Here is a 5,886-nt window from a genome sequence, read left to right on the forward strand (position 1 = left end):
ATAGTGCATTGGCCCACCTCTGGCCCTTACGCAAGCAGTTATTCGGAATGGTGTTGATTGAAAGAATTGTTGGATGTCCTCCTGAGTGACATCGTGCCAAATTCCGTCCAATTGGCGAGCTAGGTCGTCAAAATCCCGAGGTGGTTGGAGGGCGCTGCCCATAATGCTCCAAACGTTCTGGATTGGGGAGAGTTTCAACAACCTTTCAGGGCAAGGCACGGTTTGGCAAGAACGTAGACAACAGTTTAGAATCTCTCGCTTTGCGCGGGCGGCAATTATATCGCTGTGAAATAAGTCCAGGATCGCTTGCCATGAAGGACAACAAACGGGAGAGGGGGGAGAAGGGGGTGGATATCGTCGACGTACTGCTGTGCTCTAAGGATGCCGCGGACGGCAACCAAAGGAGTTCTGCTCTGAAAAGAAATGGCACCGCTGATCTTCGTTCCTGGCTGTAGGGTCGTACGGCGAGGATTGTCAGGCTGGTATCTGATCGCTGTCCGGGGTCTCTCCAGACACGTCTTCGGCTTGGAAATTCGTTGACTGAAGTAGAATTGTGTTCGGCGACAAGCTCCTCCTCGAATTAAGGCTGACGGCCGCTGTGGCCGATCGGTTCTAGGTCCTTCAGTCCGGAACCGTGCTGTTCTTACGGTCGCAGGTTCGAATCCCGCCTCAGGCATTGATGTGTGTGATGTCCTTAGGTTTAAATAGTTCTAAGTCTAGGGGACTGATGACCTCAGAAGTCAAGTCCCATAGTGCTCAGAGCCATTTGAACCATTTTTAATCAAGGCCTAATGACTACCGATGACTAGTGTGGAGAACTGTATCGCTTGAATAAGACAGCCAGCCTTTTTGAAAGAGCAATCATTTGCTTGTTTGTACATTTTCATCACAGCTATCGATTTCCGTCACATTCGGATAATTTCTTCATTGTGCTTCTCTTTTTTCAATATAATTTTTATTTTTTTTTTTTTTTTTTTTTTTTTTGTGAGAGTGTGACAGAGATAACACAATAAATATAGTGTACACTACCTTTGGTTTATTCAGTTCTTGTATCGATGTAATGCTGTTTATGCATCTTATTACTTATTAATTGTGACCGTATTAGCCTCCTAGTAGGTCTACAGACTGCAGTGTCGTCGCTTTTGCGTAATGCTGGATCAAATCCTTAGGACTACTAGTGTACTTGAAAGACTAAATAGGAATAAGATACTATAAGGTGACGTCTTCGTCTCCGTAAAGAGTGTAAAGAATCATATATTTTCCTCTCGTTCTTTATAATTTTGTGCCATAGATAATATTAGCATATAAACAAAAACATGGCGAGATACGCTCTTCAATTGATTAATCCTCACCCCTATAAGTGGTAGCGGGCGGCCGTATGATGAGTTCCGCCGAATTAATATTGTTAAAGCAATGATTTTCCAATCGCACATTAAAGAAGTGTTATAGAAAGTCATTAGGAACGCAAAGTTTATTCGTATATTCATATTCTGTTCATCATTTCGTCAGCGCCGAGAATCCTGCACAAGAAGATCGAAACAAACAAGAACAATTTGAGCAGAGGAGGGGCCTTCCGGAACCAGTATTATCGTAGCAATCTCTGTGCACAGTTGCGGTAACAGGAAAAGGATGTACGTAAATTTACGAATGTTAATCTACTAATGTATTGAATATCGAAGGTCTGTTGATATTAATGCCAGCTGAAGATCACTCAGGATATGAGTACTTCCCAATTTCTTTCAATTATTCTTTCAAAATTTCTTTTTTAATTATTTAAGCAGCAATTTTTAATCAGTTTCCATTACATATTATATTTTATGCACGCCCCCCTGTGTTCTCCCCGCCACTATTCAAGAGGAAGACAAATCGACGACCAGAGAACAATATAACTCTTTGTAACAGTATCGTTTCCAACTTTTCCTAAGCTGTAGACGACAAAATTATAAGGTATTACAACACCTGAGGCATAATGTTTCGTTATCTACAGAATATAGAAAGTGTTACTCCTACTTGACGTTGTGCGTTTTTACCGAGAAAATTTTTATTTTTTATTTTTTTTAATCTAGTGAGTGCGGCAGTTTATCTTATGACGTCGGAAGTTTCGGAGGATGTCATGTAGCTGGAGTGATTCACTGCCAGCGGTTTTGTTGGCGGCGCCACGAAAAATCTGCATGGGGTATGGTTGGAGGCGCAAGGGGCGGCAGACTAGTCGGTGCTGAGGGCGCGCTCTGCCCGTGATGAATGGCGGCGCACGTGCGGCCGACGTGCCGGCCACGTCTGGAGCAACTTGGGGGCACGTGCCGCGGCTTTGTTTCTTGCGAGCTTGCGGGTGCATGTGGCAGGTGGAAGGCGGCTGGTGGCAGGTGCTTCCGCCACACTGGCTGCTGCTGCTTCCATGGGGCTTTCCACTCCAAGCACGAAGAACACCCTCTCAGTCTGCTTTTTGAATTCTGATGGATACTTACACGTGGAATAAAGCTTTGAGAAGCACAGGACAAATGGCCTACCGTCGCATGTTATTCGTTTGCATAGGAATCAAGCTGTAAACGTAATGATGGAGAAAAGTGGCATGGAAATCAAAGTTCAGGATAAGGAAATAAAAACTTATACATTTACCGGTGAGACCGTAATTTGGTCAGAGATGCCAAAGAACTTACCAGATTAATTGAACGTGGTAAGCAGCAACTTTAGAAGTGGTTTTAAGGTGAACTTCATGAAAAGTAATGTATGGGTAATTAAGTGAGATGGTACTACGTGAAATTATTAGGAAACTAATCATTAAAATTAGTAGTACGAAATTTCCTATAAGGGCGGCAAAATAACTAACAACGCCAAATGTAATGAGTATATACGACGTTTGGAACTTAAATAGTGGCAACAGTTTATTCAGAACCGATAAAAAAGAGTTACATGTTTCCACCGGTTACTGGTTCAAATGGCTCTGAGCACTATGCGACTTAACTTCTCAGGTCATCAGTCACCTAGAACTTACAAACAAATTAAACCTAACTAGCCTAAGGACATCACACACATCCATGCCCGAGGCAGGATTCGAACCTGCGACCGTAGCGGTCGCCCGGTTCCAGACTGTAGCGCCTAGAACCGCACGGTCACTTCGGGCGGCCCCACCTATTGCTGTCCAAAGTAGTCACCAGCGTTGTGAACAACCTGTTGTCAGCGATGTGGAAAGCGTAGCCTACCGTTAGAAGAGCCTGTTCTGTCGACGGTCTACTGCCTGTCGAATTCCTGGAACAGTTCTGAAGCGATTGCCACTAAGTGGATCCTTCATCTTCGGAATCAAATCAAAGTCACAAGGACTTCAGTCCGGGGAGTATGGTGGGTGGTACAGTACCTCCCAGTCCCGTCGACCGAAGACAACAGCCACAGCGCCCGCGCATTGTCGTGCAAAGCGATGGGTGGGTTGCGCAGAAAGTGTCGCCGCTTCTTTCGCAAAGCTGGTCACAGGCGATGCTCCAAAAACGAACAGTACTGTGCACTGACCGTGGAATTCACTTCAGAACTGTTCCAAGGATTCTACAGGCAGTAGACCGCTCCATTCGCACCATCAACAGAACAGTCTCTGCTAACGGTATACTATACCTTCCACATCGCTGGCAACGGGTTGTGCAAACGCTGGTGACTACTTTGAAGGACAGTAACAGGTGCAAACGAGTAATACTTTTGTATCGGTTGTGTTTAAATAGAAGCCACTATTTAAGTTCCAACCCTCGTACATGGTCCAGCCACATTAATGTGACCACCTGTCAAAAGCCTGAATGACCACCTTCTGCAAAGCAGACGTGCATGAAGAGATTCAGTGAGGTTCTGGAAAGTACCTACAGGGATACGGGGGCATGTAGACTACAAGGCCGTGGCCAGCTGCAATAGGTTTCTCGGTTGAGGATCCATGGCGCGGACAAACTGATCGAGGTGGTCGCACAGATTTTAGATTGGGTTAAAATCCAAGGAGTCAAGCGTTATGCTCTTCCAACCATGCACGTACATCTGTGTGACACATTGTATTGTTCTTTGATAGATGCCATTGTGTAGAGAAAACTGCATGTAGGTCTGTAAATGGTCCCCAAGCATAGATAGATGCTTGTGTTGATCCCCTATGCCTTCCAGGATGGCGAGATCATCCAGAGGATGCCACGAAAACATTGCCCATATCGTAACATTAGTTGAAGGGTGTTTTCTTTCAGAGATTTCACGCAGTACACGTCAATGGTCGTCTGTCCTATGTGGTATACAACGTGATTCATCTGCAAAGGCCATCTATCGGCGTTCAGTGAACGTACAGTTGCGGCGTTGGCGTGCAAATTCCAACGTTCGTTGCCGGTGAACAGCATTTAGCATGGGTGCTTGAACCAGACGCCTGCTGTGGAGACAAACACGCAGCAACGTTCGCAGAACGGTCGTTGAGGAGACCTTGGTGGGAGCCCCTTGGTCCATGTGGACGATCAGTTGCCCAAGATTTGCTCGTTATTCACCAATACGCATCACCACAACTGTCGTCCGCATATGTTTCCCATGGTGCCTCACAGTTATCTCGGCACCGGTATTACATAGCCCCATTTTGTGTGGCACAGTATACCATAACCATGGCAGCAGCCAGCCGTTGTGGCAGAGCGGTTCTAGGCACTTCAGTCCGGAACCGCGCAGGTTCGAATCCTGCCTCGGGAATGTATGTGTGTGATGTCTTTAGGTTAGTTAGGTTTAAGTAGTTCAAAGTCTAGAGGACAGATGACCTCGGATGTTAAGTCCCATAGTGCCTAGAGCCATGGCAGCATACGAATAGTTTACCTTTCTATCCGTTTCGGAAATGCATCAACCCTTGGTCTGAAAGCCAATGATCATGCGATTTGGGAAATGAGGAAAATCCTTATTACGATAACAACTGCGCAGTTGTCGTCTCCCCCCCCCCCCCCCCCCCGCGACCTCGCTCCTTCCCTTCTCCTCCTCCCCTACATGCTGTATATTACTGCACGTTGACGTCGAACATGGTGGTGATCACAACACGGTGACTGCATCGTGTAGAATATAGCCACTAAATAGCAAGAAAACTTATTCTGAAGAAACGGAATATATTAATATCTAACTAAACTTAAGATCTGGCAGATTTTTGTGAAATACTTGTCTTGAGTGTAGCCTTGGGCGGATGTGGGAAGTGGACGGTACAGCGAAGAAGAAAATAGAATCTTTTGATGCTGCACATCAATGCTGAAGACCAGACCGGTATATTTGGTAACTGGGAGAAAATTAAATTATGACTCAACTTTACTAAGGGGAAGAACAGACAGGTGGACACATGTTGTGTCTGCAAGAAGTAATTTGACAATAGAAGCAAGTGGGTTGCAAGATATATCTATGGATGTAACTACTCTTCGTAAAATGAGTTGGAGCAAGCTGAAGTAGCGACACGTTTGAACAGGAAAGCATTCCCATAGATTTTGCACTGGATGGACTAGAGTGCAGGAACTTTTTATTAGTATCACGAGCTAGAGTTATATACTCGTATGTCAATTTGAGACTTGAAAGAACAGTTTCGAAGCAGACAAACACGCGTACTTAATTGACGATATCGTAAGTTCGACGTATTGTACAATGTCTGCTGAATGGTATGCTACAATTATGCCTATACCAATACTGTACTCTCTTGTCATGTCTACCACAGATCGCCGTCCATGCTGCTTCGCATAGCGGCCAAATCTCTGATCTCTACGTTTCGTGATGAGGTGTGTCCACATCAGCACCTAGTCGCCTACTGGTGGTTTCATCATTCTTCAACAACTTCCCAGAGATGCTCACGAAGGTAGCACGCGAACGGAAGACCAGCCTCCCCGTTTCCGAAATGCGCCTTCCTAGGCGCCGTTCCATGACTATCTG

Source organism: Schistocerca serialis, chromosome 1 (assembly GCF_023864345.2).
Source record: "Schistocerca serialis cubense isolate TAMUIC-IGC-003099 chromosome 1, iqSchSeri2.2, whole genome shotgun sequence".
Classification (NCBI taxonomy): Eukaryota; Metazoa; Arthropoda; class Insecta; order Orthoptera; family Acrididae; genus Schistocerca; species Schistocerca serialis.